General features: G+C 40.2%; 1 protein-coding gene and 1 long non-coding RNA gene across 3 annotated transcripts in view; one reads left to right on the top strand and one right to left on the bottom strand.

The window, feature by feature from the left end:
• LOC145442164 (uncharacterized) overlaps positions 1–14,357 on the top strand; it is a 135,309-nt gene that overhangs the window by 112,315 nt on the left and 8,637 nt on the right. The window lies entirely within an intron of this gene.
• On the bottom strand, positions 1,411–3,831 carry LOC145441821 (uncharacterized). The gene is made up of 3 exons (XR_013915900.1): positions 3,651–3,831; positions 2,962–2,981; positions 1,411–1,935 (listed from the first exon to the last, which is right to left on the bottom strand). It is a non-coding gene; the product is annotated as an uncharacterized LOC145441821 (long non-coding RNA).

The following is a 14,357-nucleotide window of genomic DNA, read 5'->3' as shown; positions in this document are numbered from 1 at the left end:
TCCAGCGGACAAAGAGACGATAGCGTAGTTTGCCGAGATAGAAAATAAATCGCCTACGAGATAGATGTACGACAACGAAGGCTATTCGACTCTGCAAATTTTATAACCATTGAAATTTTAATTCAATATTGATCAACGCATTTGAACTCTAGATGCTGGGAGCATTTCGGAGTCAATCAATTTGCAAGAAAGCGCTTTACAGCATCGTGGAACAGAGGACGAACGCAATCCTACATTATTTGAAGAACCAAACAGGGTTGTAATCAAGTCACAAGGCTCCGAGTCACAAGCAAATTCCATAGATGAATTTGTTGCTGAACATTGAAATACACTAGAAGCATGGTAGATATCCAAATGTTGGGATTATGTGCGAATGCATACAATTTATGATCGTTTTAACCCTGTAGTTCAAAGTAAACTACGATACAACCAAACGAATGGAAAAGGTGATAAGAAGTTTTTTTTAACGACATGATCAGATCTAGCCGACGCGTTGAAAGTAGAACTATAGGCCTAGAGATACAACGGGAGGGGCTAGCGACACAATCATGTCATCAATGAAAATGAACACTTTATAGATTTCGCAAAATCTGTATCCGTCATGTTGTGCATCGACATCTGTAACATAATATTGTGTTCACACTTTCAAGTCGGTAGGAAGCCTTTTTTCCTGTGTTGTGCCGTTTGAACCAATTCAGTGCAATTCAATATTAGATAGAGGTTATTATTGTGAGCAATAGTGGAAATTTGTATTAGTATCAGGAAGATTTCAGTATTTGTCATGTATTGTAACCATTATAGCACCAAACACAGCAGCCCAGCCGAGTCCAGTCAAATTAAATCAATATATTGGGGTTTTGTCATCTGGGAATGTAGGCAAATTGACTTTCCGTATACTGGATTGAAGATACAAATCAAAGGGTTATTCTGCAATGGATAATTTCCGACGATACTTTCTGACAGCCTCAGCCAGTGCAGAATTGGGTTCAAAATTTGGATGCATACAATTTGAATTATCTTATTGAATTGGTCTTCCAAAACAAGAGTAGAACATGGCTAAACTTCGTCATATTCCTGATATACTTCCAGGTCTGACGGAGCAGTCGTCTGTGGATGAGTGCAACTTCGTACATTACTTTACATATTCCATACTATCAGAAAACACTTTTGAATAATAGCAAAAGGCTGAAACAGCACAAAAGCCTCGTTTTGATGCGGTAGTGAATTTTCCTCGCGCTTCAAAAAGACCGATGTTCATATATGGTATACATTCACATACCATGCACCCTACTGCAGCTTTGATCTGTACATGCGTAATACAGGAATGCTACTTACGAACGTTGTTGTTTGACAAGTCGTGAAACATTGGAAACGGCATTACACATAAACCCTATTGCAGCAGCAACAATATTCAACGGTGCATAGTAGACGATTTCTATTGTGGAAATTTGCATATGTATTACGGCAATCATTGTTCAATAATAAAAGTCGCATCACACGCGTATTGAATATTCTTACTACATCACATTCTGGACGACAAAACAGATCATTTATGGGCAGGGCATTGAATCTGAATGGTTTTATACTTGAACAATTTTTAGTGGGTACTGCAGAAAATCTCGAAGTCTCGTCGCAGACATAATGGTGGTGTATCTGACAGAATGTACAGTGCGCACTGCGTAACTTAATTTCATCGATATAAATGCCTCACATATCGCGTAAATATATAATCAACGATCACAATTAATTTCTGTCTTCTGTATACAATCCACGTGTACGAAAACGTGTAGAACTATTGGTTAATATCGTCCAGAATCTTTTGGAGGATTATCGTCTCAGCTTGTATATCCCGCAGTATTTTCGCGCCATTCTGCATCAACCGGTTTGCAGTCGGCTGATCATTGACTTCGAGAGATAGTTGGGATTCGATGTCCTCTAAATATTTAAAGTGCATATTGTGAACGCTAGCTACAGAACAATGTCTGATCAGAGTCTAAGTTCGCACGTCGTCCTCTATAATACAAATATTTGTTGGGTTTACCTTGAAGTAATTGCTTTAAATCCTCGCGACCAATGAACTATGTGGTCCTGTAATTTTGTGGAAAAGGCTCAAGTAATTGGTTTTATCTCTGGCAATATTACGAATTTGTAATGTGGACCAAATACATTCCCCCGTTGTTGTAGCTGTTATGTATTTTGCAACCACACCTTACTTAAGTTGTGGTATGTAACAGCTACTTATAAAGCCTACGTTGCTGTTGTTGTTCGTGGCATTTAAGATGCTTTTCGACTACAATATTAATTTACAACAGGCTGATATCAAAGTATGAGCCGCGAAGAGTATAAATTTTGGTAACTACCACACTCAAGCGATCTTTTGATATCAATTTATTATTTGTTGAATTTCGAATAATAAATTTTCCTCGCTCCTCGCACGATGTCATGGTGACAGTCTGTTCATGCCCAAAGTAACTGTGTTTGGCACTATATCCAATGAGCGATACGCGAAAAAAGCGTGCCTCACCAGCCATGAAATACACCGCTCCTCACTGCGGTAATTGCAACATTGTCAATTTTCAACTTTCATAGCGAAACTGTGATGCCTGTAGAAGCATACCAAAACTGTTTTTTAAAATTAGTGTTGTATTTACGCGAATTATTATTTAGTTTCTGGCGATTGCGAATATATCCACCAAAAAAGAAATAAAATCATTACTTGAATAACAGTAATCGTGGAGTAAACGTGGATTTAGCTCGTCGCAAGTTACTCCGCTATCCTTTAGGTTGCAGACATAGGCCTAGGCCTACTCATTTGAACAACGTAATAGGGCTTGCTTCAAATCGTTAATATCATAGCCTGACAGCAAGTGCTAGCTTCATCGGCAAATGGTGTTACTGTGACAACTATGTCTGCCCAGGGACGCACGCTTTACCCCTAGAAATATAAAGGCCTATACTTACCATCGCATCTTCCTGGATAACTGAAAAAATATATGAAGATGTTATATTCTTTCACTACCACACAATGTTATTTGTAAAATGTATGTGTAAAATTCGTTGGTATGATATCCGGACATAGATATTTATGTAGCTTTACCAAGGTTAAATGCTTTTCAAATTATAAACGGCGTCCACGTGTACGTATTTTGGGAAATTGAATTGCGATGAACCAACAAACTTTTTAAACAATTCCGTCACTTATGGAAAGGTTGACTTTGATTTCAGAGGGATATTCAATTATTTCATGATTTAACCCACCGCAATTTCATCTCAATATTGAAATTGGAAGCGGTTCATTTATGCGGTTCAGGTACTACAATAAATAATGCGATAGACCACAACATATCGACAGTATCTGTCTACGGTAGCTAGACGAGACCACGGCAGCTATATAGGTAGACTACTACATGCTGCATAATTGATTTGATCTCTTTCATATCCATAAGTATGTTAAAACGTGCGGTATCCATGAACCGATAGTATGACCAACGAGCTCGCAGATAGCGACCACAACCAGGATGGAAACACGCAACAAAATAGATCATACTTCTGACCACGTAAGGAGAACCATTCTCACCGAGGATGAGATATTATAAGACCAATGTAAGTCTATAAATTTGGTGATATACACCGTCAATAGTCCAGCTTACTTGCATCTACATAATCCACTGTCGATCGCTAGTCCCGCAATCACACATAACAGCATCGACATCCCCGAAAAATTCATATCGCTATTACAGTCTTTCAGGGCGTTTGCTTCTCTCTGTGGTCGAATATAGTATATGTTCGTTTATTGAGCGAGCAGATATAGTTTGGCGTGATATAGTTTTAGCAATGTCAGTAACCTAATTTATATCGGCTATTCAACCATTACTCAACCACGTTTGCACGCCATGCACCGGGAAGTCCGGGAATAAACACACAGCTTTTACCAGGAAGGAAAAGCGCAAAACATACTCCAGTTCAATCAAAATAGGCATTTTTGGTATCTCGATCTCGTTGCAGGTCCCGGCTGGAATTAAACCGTATCCCTATCTAGAACAGGGTGTATGCCAGGGGTGGGCAACCTTCGGCACACAGGCTAAATCCGGTCCGCGACGGTATTTTGAGCGGCTCTCAGAAATTTTCCGGTCTTACGTGATAATGTTGCACGCGGAAACAGTCTGCCACGATCCCTCACTACTCGCCTGCTTACTACCTTAAATTATAGTGATTTTACGTTATCATTTCACTTTTTTAGCTTTTTTGTGTTGTGCGCAGAGGTGGTCAAAGTAGCCAAGAAAGCTACTCAAGTAGAAGTAGAATTTGCGACAAAAATCGACTCAAGTACGAGTATAAGTACTTTTTCCACAAGCAACCTGAAACTATTTGAAGTAGAAGTAGAATTTGCTGACTTTAAATCTACTCAAGTAAGTAAGTAGTTTTAAAAACAGTCTTAATTCGTTCGCATGGGCTGTCAAAAGCTGCAAATTTAGCTATGCGAATAGTACGGAGAGCTTGATTCGGCATATGAGGATGTATCGATGTCCGACAAAATTAGCATTCTTTCGCATCATGGGATACAAATTATAGTATTGATATGAAAATGCGATACTAACCCTTTGTTTACTAGAAGTCCCCGATTTAGAGAATATCAGGGCATGGCGCCCTAACCCATATTATAAGGTCCCAAGTTTACGCGAAGAGCAATACGGAGAAGTTTTATCGGATGCGGTTTCAACACTTTGCGCGATTAGTATACGTTAATAACAAATATAGTGGATCGTAAAATTCATATTTGATGTAGCTTTCTTTTCGGAAAGTAGAGGCATTACCACACTTTCTTTTCTGCTTCAACATGTTTATTCTGCAGACAAAAGAACATATAGTAATTAGAACTCAAAGTGTGATGTGATGAAATATTTAATATGGGCGACAATACAGCGTGAGCGGAACCAAGCAATCTTGCACCTAAATTTCAATCACTGATACTTTCGTGAAACCATATTTGCCATTCCATAACCACTGTGCGCAAAGCGAAACAAAATTTCGGGGCTTTACTTGACTTTAATGAATATTAAATGTTGGAACTCCGTGAAAACAGTCCCGAAATTCGTCAGAATATCTTTCGTATTAGGGGACTAATCTACTTATACTTGACAAACTGAAAATAGCGAGTAGTAAGTAAGTAGATCACGAAATATTATGAAGTAGAAGTAGAAGTATGGAAAATCAGATTGAATTGAGTAAGTACCAGAAGTAGAGGAAAACTACTTGAGTACTTCCAGAAAGTAGAAGTACTTCGTTACTGACCACCTCTGGTTGTGCGTTCATGCGTCACTGCGTGTTTTCAAGTTTGTCAACCTGAGAACGATGACCACGAAACTGCTTGTTCTGTTCCGGTCGACATACATTTACGAGCAATCATTTTTGACCATGAACAATGACAAGAAAAAGCTGCGTGCCAGTCCAACTGATGTTCACGTGCAGTCGTTAGCAAGTGTTTCTACGACCGATGTACAGCCAGAGTTCAAGCAGCTTGTTGACAATTGTGATTGGCCACAGATATCAAATTGACTTCAACAGCTATATTGAGTACACTTTCGTTATTGAATTCACTGTATACCATTTTGGTCTCTATGCTTAAAACTCAAAGTTTACATCAAATACGATATATTTAGGTTGCATTTAAAAGAATGGTTTCCAAAAATGTGTATTCTTCAAGTTGTATAATTATGCCATAATCGTGTCAATAATTTTGAGAAAACATGTGGTATGAGCCTACGGAAGATTTACACCCGATAACACCCGACGTATACGATATGGAATGGTCGGTATCCTCGAAATAGTCAGCCCAACAGCTATATAGTACGTAGATATAGATCATTGGTACGGAATGAATGTTCTGATGATGATGACCGCCCACCGTAAAAATGCTGCATGACGATGTATTTTTCATCCGCATATGACAGGGGTTGGAAACATATTTCGTCAAAGAGTTATATCAAACCTATATGTTAGCGCGTACGCACGCGCTAACATACACCCCCCTTTGACTGGTCACAGTCAACCGAATAGTCTCTCTCCAGTAAGTGGAGTTTTTGAATGGGTCTCGTAAGAAATCCGCGGGCCGTTTTCAATTTGAACGTCCTCACGAGGCCATCTTTGCTTTTAAATGCCGTCACGATTCTGCCGACCTTCCAATTCGAGCGCGCGTATCCGTCGTCCGCAATTAAACAAACGTCTCCGACGTTTGGAACAGAATTTTCGAAAACCCACTTCTTTCTTCTGATCATCGTCGGGAGATATTCCTTCGACCATCTCGACCAGAAATGACGCAACAGCGTTTGCAGATAGCGAAATCGATTCGAGACGTTGACACGGGATTTGGCCGGGAAATTAGGTAGATGCCGCAGTGGTCGACCAATTGCTAAATGAGCCGAGTGATTGCTTGCGGATTCCCCGGATCGGAACCGAGATACGTCAACGGCCGCTAGTTCATCGCACACTCGATATCTGTCAAAATGGTGTAGAGTTCAGTGAAGTTCAATTTTGCCTTACCCAGAATCTTTCCGAGAGGTTCTTTAATGGATCTGTTCATCTTCTCGTAGAAGGCACCACGGTGTGGAGCGCGTTCGGTAATGTATTTCCACGTTATCCCGTTGTCGGTAAGGAATTTTTGCCGAGCTTCATTTTCTGACCGCTTTTTGAAGGACGCGCGTGTCGAAATCTGAATTAAACGTTAAGCCTTTTTGAAAGTGAGTTGGTTGTCGCATATAATTTCTCGACACCAGCCACGCCTGTTTATCATTCGTTGCAGAGCACCGATGAATTCCTCCGTGGACATATCGTTGGTCAATTCCAAATGAATCATTCTACTGTGGGGGCAAGTGAACAAACAAATATACGGTTTTTGCATTGCGTCGTCACCTACTTTAATATAAATTGGCCCCGTGAAATCCAACCCGACCTCAGAAAATGCCGGAGAAACGCAAATGCGTTCCTTTGGAAGAATGCCCATTTTCTGTTGGAGTGGTTTCGTGTTCCAATGTCGACAGACGATACAATTTCGCAATACCCTTCTGCAGAACATACATGTTGAAGCATAAAAGCAAGCGTACAGTAATGCCTCTATTTTCCAAAAATAAAGCTACATTAAATATAAATTTTACGATCCACAATATTTGTTATTAACGTAAACTAATCGCGCAAAGTGTTGAAACCGTATCCGATAAAACTTCTCCGTATTGTCTTCGCCTACTTGGGACCTTATAATATGGGGTAGGGCGCAATGTCATGATAATCTCTAAAACAGGGTTTTCTAGTAAACAACAGTTTAGTATCGCATTTTCATATCAATACTATAATTTGCATCCCATGATGCGAAAGAATGCACATTCTGTCGAAAATTATTACCTCCTGGGATGTATCAATACGAATCAAGCTCCCTGCACCTACCGCATAGCTCAATTTGCAGCTTTTGACAGTCCATGCGAACGAATTAAGACTGTTTATAAAACTACTTACTTACTTGAGTAGATTTAAAGTCAGTCAATTCTACTTCTACTTCAAGTAGTGTTAGGTTGCTTACGGAAGAAGTACTTCTACTCGTACTTGAGCAGATTTTTTTCGCCGCTACTTCTACTTCTACTTGAGTAGTTTTCATGACTACTTTGATCACCTCTGTTTAACACGTCCAATAAAATGGACGGAAAGACGACTTTTTCTGCATTTGACGCGAAAGTATACTAAAAAGGTCAACCCAACGGGAAATAGTCGCGAAAACCGGTTTTTCGAGCACCGACTCGGAAAAATGACCTTATGTCTGATGAAATCACCAGCAATAAGAGTAAATTTATTAAATGTCCCGTTAAAACGTCCTCATTTTCTGCCCCGTAAATATGGGGGGATGTGTGTCGAGCTTTATACGAGAGCGATGAGTCGGAAAAATTTGGGAACCACTGCACTACATGAAGGACGTAGCTAGTCAACGAACTGCGTGGAAATAAACGAGCAATTGATTATTCAGCGAAATTGAAAAGCAGAATGCATATTTTGTCTAAGTAAAAAGAAGTGTACTGTGTACACATGCCGTTATGCCACTACTTCAATATCATTCGGACTGAGACAAAAGGCGCTTTACAAGATTGCTCCTTTTAAAAGGGACGACTAGGGGAATTAGAAATGGCCATCCCGGACTGATGCTAACTTCAACAAGTGGGTACAAGACGTCATTGGCTAATATCCATCAATACTAATAATTATACATGTAGTCGTATACATACATTACTGCAATGTACAATGTACCTGCGTGAATGTAGTCACGGGGAGTTGTCGAACCCATTCGTGGCAATCCAGATTTGATATTTTCTACCGTCAATGGGTATTCTTCTTTTATTGCGTTATAAAAAAACTAGCCCCGAAGTCCTCTCAATTCTCACAAACGCGTCTTTCAAGTTACTATCCCTACATTCATTTCGAAACAATCGGAAACAAACATGTTTATTACATAGCAGATAGAATAAAAACGTAACGTTTGGATTGCCTATCATCAGCCGGTGCTTGTCAAAAAAACATTGATGGCATAGCATGCCACTTTGCTGCTTACATTGATTTATATAATACAACGGAGATTTTGCAGTTTATCTGTCATGCGTGTGAATTGTCACGTGTAACCTATCTCTGTTATTGTATGGACAATTGTAAGTCGACAGGAAGCTGCGTTTCCTGTATGAACTGCTAAAATTCAGTATAATGTTACATATCCGTAACTATACACACACAACAATTCGGAGATTTTGCAGCAGCTGTCATGTTGTGTATAGTCATCTGTGACCTATCGCGAAAATTGTATTTACACTTTTAAGTCGGCGGGAAGCCCCTTTTCCGCAACTAGCACCGTTCAGTATAATATTACAATAGGTCGTTCTAACTAATTGCAGAAATGCGTATTAATATCCGGGAGATTTCAGTATTTTTCATATATTCACATATATAGAAGAATACGAGGGCGACAACAGGGCATGGTATGGTGTGGAATGGAGCAGAATTTCGGTATGGAAAATGGAAAAGTGCATTTATGCTGGCATGGATATAACTTTCCATACATTCCATACTTTATCAATTCTGCCAGAACCATGACAATGATCCATCTTTCTATTCGTCAAATCGATTGCATACCTAAGAAAATCGTTCACTGACAAGTCCATGCTCACATATCAAAGTGCGACTCAGACTCGCCCAACCCCATCGACATTTATAAAGGATAAAAAAAAGTTGTGCAACTCTGATATGAGCAAAATAATATTACCGATAAATATTAATATTATTTTGGTGAACTTAGAAGTAAGTAATTTTCTGCGCTTTGCTCGGATGATCATCACACATCTATTTGACATTGCCTAGGCACCATTGTAATTCAAAATATGTAGCTTTGTCACGCAGCAGTATCTCGCTATGCCGGCCTCCAATAAGAATTGCAACTTGTAACGTTCCGTCTTCGATGATTAGCCAATCCACATCGTTCACATATGACACAAAGAAATCAAGGATAGAATTGGTGCATCAGGGTTGTTTAAATGGAAATGATTTCATCCAAAATAATCGTAATATAATTGTCGGAAATTCCCACTCATGAAAAATAGAATGTTATCTACAAGGTTGGGCAACTGGGAAAGTATGGAAAACGTATCAAATATGCTATGGAAGATTGTTGCTATGCCCTGGAAGATTGTAAGTATGGTATGAAAAAGATTGAGTCCGGTATAGAGTATCGAAATTTCTCATTCCATTCTATACCATACCATGCACTGAGCGACAACAGTATCGCATCGTTGTAATCATATACCATCATCTGCAAAGCAGTCCATTCACTGCTGATATGAAGCAGCCGTTTTAAATAAAATCAGTATATTCCCGAATAATCAGCAGGCATTGTAGTAGGGATGGTGTGAACGTGAGGTTCACGTTTGCGCTCTGTGTGTGAGCCTCTATAATTTGACGATTTGCGTTCACAACCGAACCTTGGTCGGTTCTGCACGGTGACCCAGTAATTTTGCGTAATACAATTTTTCATGTCATTATAACATCTCCGGTTGAAATAGTTTGCATTTCAACATCGGAATACTCTCCGCATGACGCTGACAGCACGAAAAGAAATTCCGGCACTAAACGAGCAGGCACTTGCCAATTTGCCAATTTCACAAATTATTTATTCGAAAGTTTGCTCGGAATATTCAGCTTTCCGTTTTCGAAGATTTAGCGACTTTGCCCAAAATCACACAATAGCTAGATAGAAACACAATACATGCAGGAAGTCAGTGATTGTGCTTAGTCAACCAATCAGATATTCACATCAACGAAATCGATACAAAGAATACATCGATGTGTTATGTAAAAAAATCAATCAAACAACCCTAAGCATATGCTTATTTTTCAACGGCCGAATGTCGTTTTTCGCCTAGCGATAGGGTGCGCAAGTGGAATGAAACGGGTCGCCCTTCCTGATTCAAGGTTGTAGCGATCGCAAATATGAAGCGTCAGTCTCTATGCCAGTGATTCCCAACCGCGACCCCAGCTAGCCTTCTTGCGGCCCCCCAGAAATATTAAGAAATCGAGGTATGAATTTTTTTTATAAAATGCACTTGCTTGGCTTGGAGTCTGGAGTTTTTAATTAGGATTTGGGATTGCAGGACAGTCGTGAGTAGACTGCTAACGTTACTTCATTGCTGTTTCAATGCAATGGGCCCAAACTTTGCAGTTGAACAAGCAGTAGCTATAGATATCGGTCGAGACAGGACCATAACTGCGGCACGCCAAACCCCCCAATGGTGGGGGGCGAGCTCAAAGGGGGCCCAAGATTACTTCGTGAAGTAGCATAAATTATATAGTATTTTTTGAAAATTCATCCATCATTTTCAAAATTTTTTCGCTTTAGGCGTGATTTCATGCTGCCAAATATCTTGATTTTTGGGTACTCATCATCCATCAAGAAAAAATAGATTTATCGAAATGGGCATATCGGCGTTGGCTATTACCGCGCCCCGACGCACCAAGACATAGCAAATTTCAGGCCATGTAATATGCGACTCCAAGAAGTGTGTCAGAACGATCGGCAGCGAGAAAACCGTGGCCGAACAGAACTGCCCTTATGATGACCGAAACTTCGTTATACATACAAAATACCGACTTGGCAATCTGAACCTCACAAGAAAAATATCATCCCGCAGGGAAAATTATATTCCAGTGCAGAAATACCAATTTGAAATCGTGTGCGTATTCTAATTTGGTAGCCTACGTTTAGGCGATTCTATATTTTTTATATAGCCGACAGGAGGTCACGAAATAATATCATGTTACGGAGCCATACCAATACAGAGCCCAACAGTTTCCAAGAAACCTCATTCAGCTCTACCGGTAAATATGATTACGTGAGCAGCGAGGACTAGAAATTGATGACAATATATTTGCAATTCCCGATCATATTGACAGATTTGATCATGAATATTCAAAAATTTTCGCGCTTCGCACTGCCTCACTTAACAATACAACTCATTTCGTGGCAAAAGCGAACAAGGTGATAGGGGTAGGTTTATCACCCTATGAGAGCCCGAAACTCAAGTTTTTTTTGTGGGGAGCTGGGGCCGACAAAGTGCTGTTTCGTTCTTGCCAATGGGTATACGCCCGAATATGTTTAATTATTATTGAGGGTCCTACCTTTTCAAACACACCTCCCTCGGTTCTACCTGTAAAACTGATTACGTGAGCAGAGAGAGGATACAAATTGATAGCAATATATACGCAATTCCCGATCATATTGACCGATTCAATCAAGAACTACAGAAATTTTTCACGCTTCGCGCGTTTAGGCTATAAAGGCTGACTCCCTAAACTTCCTTGAAAGCAGCATATTTGATAGTTCTATACCTCAGGATCGAAGCGTCCGAATAATTTGATAGGTCCGGTCTTTATCGAAAGCTATTGTCGCATTGATTCGAAAAATACGAGTTGAAATCTCGCCAGGGCAATAAAACTACTATGGAAAAGCCACCAAAGGTCGATTGTCTGAACAATGGGAGCGCAGCGACACATTGACCATAACAATGGCCAATGTTGTCGAGCGATGGATCGGAACAATGCCAATTTTCATATTTTGATGACTATTTTGGGTCTGTTTCATTGCCCTGATATTCGTGCGGCCCCGACCGTACTCGGAAATTCTAAATTTGGCCTCGACACCGAAAAAGGTTGGGAACCACTGCTCTATACTGTCAAGGGCATAGATTTGTTGATGTGTCGTAATGCGCCGTTGGCCAGGTTTTGTATAATGAGATCAATTGCTTTACGGGAATCGTTGTCTAAAGCAGTGCTTCTCAACCTTCTTCACCTCGCGGACCGGTAAAATTTCAAAAAATATTTGGCGGACTGGTGGACCTTCAAAAATTGAAATAAACCCAAAATTTTAAATAAACCCTAAATTGGAAGTATACAATCATTTATTTGCAAGTATGATCCTGGAGAAACCCTGAACAGAGTGCGGCCCGCGGAACTATTCTGAGCGACCCTCGAAAAGTTGCTTGGAATTCAAAACATAAAACCTACTTAAAACCGCAGGCTATATACACTGAACCGACATTTCGTGTACTCTCAAACCTATTCATTAACATGCCTCGATTACGCAGCCTACGCACATGGTTCTCAACCTTTTTCACCTCGCGGACCGGTAAAATTTCAAAAAATGTCTTGGCGGGCCGGTGAAATTTCAAAATTGAAATGAAGCCAAAATGCAAAGTATGCAACTGTTTTTGACAATGATATGGTGCTGAGAGAGTGATATTTAAAGGGTTTTGATCGTAATTAATTATCTTAATGGTGGCATCCATGTGATTTCATGGCAGTCAGTCTGCTGAGTCGAGGAAAAATTACCTTGTTCAGATGAACGTGCTACCGCTGAGAGTAGTTTACAGTCTTTCGCGCCAAAGACCGTGGGTTTAACCGATCACGCCAACTCTAATAATATTCTTCTCTTTGACAATATCAAGAGAAGAAGCGTTTCGGAGTCTAACCAAGCATCTTGCCTTGCTACCTTGTTTATTGCCCACTGCCACCCGACGCATAGACTACTCTGGCAACTACGAATACAATGCGTATCGCAAGAAAACACCTTATAGCAACCATACCGGCCATTCGCCAATCCGTGCCGAAGAAGCACTTCGTCAGCCCTCCTCCAAAACGTTGGTGTTGAGCCCTCACAGAGCGATAAGCCAAACATCCGGGGCTTCGCACCCAAACCCTACAGTTTGGCGGATGTTTTTACCTGTACTTGTGAGCACACTCATTCTACTCAGTGAAAGCAGAGAGTTTATGTAGCTCGCACCAATAGCGAAAATTCTCCATCATTCATAACTGAATCGGTTTTCTCGCTGCCGAATTTTTGGCACATCTTTAGGAGTCCCATGTTAGCCTGAACTTCATTATGTGTTGGTAAGTGGTGGCGTGGTAACGGCTGACGCCGATATGCCTATTTTTATAAATCAAGTGTATTTCGCGAGGAAGGGCACCTAATAAGCAAGACAATTAGTGACACTAAATCGCGCAAAGCGCGAAAAGAAATTGATGAATGTTGGGAAAAGTTTCAATTAAATACGGTATGATTTATGTTCATTTGCATTATAATTTTGGGCTCCTTTCAAGCTCGGCCCCTCTCAAATTGGGCGGTTTGGGGTGCCCCGGTTACGGTACTGCACAAAAGGAATGAATTGAAAACGAATGATCGCGCAAACTGCGCTGTTTAGCGATGAGTCAGCTCATACCTGCACTGTACTTGTCGCTCGCATGTTGTCAAATGACACGTCTTGAACTTTAAGTCAAATCGAACATGTGTCCAGCCCTAATGTTACCTCACGAAGTTTTGAATCAGTTTACAATTTGATGGTTTATTTATTTTATCAACGGACAACTCTTCAACATTGCATCTTGAATTTAAGGTATAGCATTGCAATATACCTGACGGACCGGCAGGAAAGTCGTCGCGGACCGGCGGTTGCGAACCACTATTACAATTTTTCATCAAGCGCTTCTTGATATGAGAATCATGCTATGCCCAAGCAGTTGTGATTCAGTTAGGATATCGCGGTACGTGTACCATTACACTATGTCAACCTATTTGCTTCATTTGACCGTTTATGATTCACAATGAGCAGACAATGAACCAGCTACAACGGTAGGCCTATCCTATAAAGTAGGCTACAAGCTGTAAAATATCAAATTACAAGTACACCGACAAACCGACAGTGCAAAATCTATGATACTAACTAAATGCAGAGGTCAAAAAAAGTTTGACTTTGTAAACAATTTTGATAAATTCTGACTAAACGCTA

This window comes from Botryllus schlosseri, chromosome 1 (genome assembly GCF_051294905.1).
Source record: "Botryllus schlosseri isolate E-star chromosome 1, Bs_hap1, whole genome shotgun sequence".
NCBI lineage: Eukaryota > Metazoa > Chordata > Ascidiacea > Stolidobranchia > Styelidae > Botryllus > Botryllus schlosseri.
The sequence above is the reverse complement of the archived record's forward strand: the minus strand, read 5'-3'. Positions and strand labels throughout refer to the sequence as shown.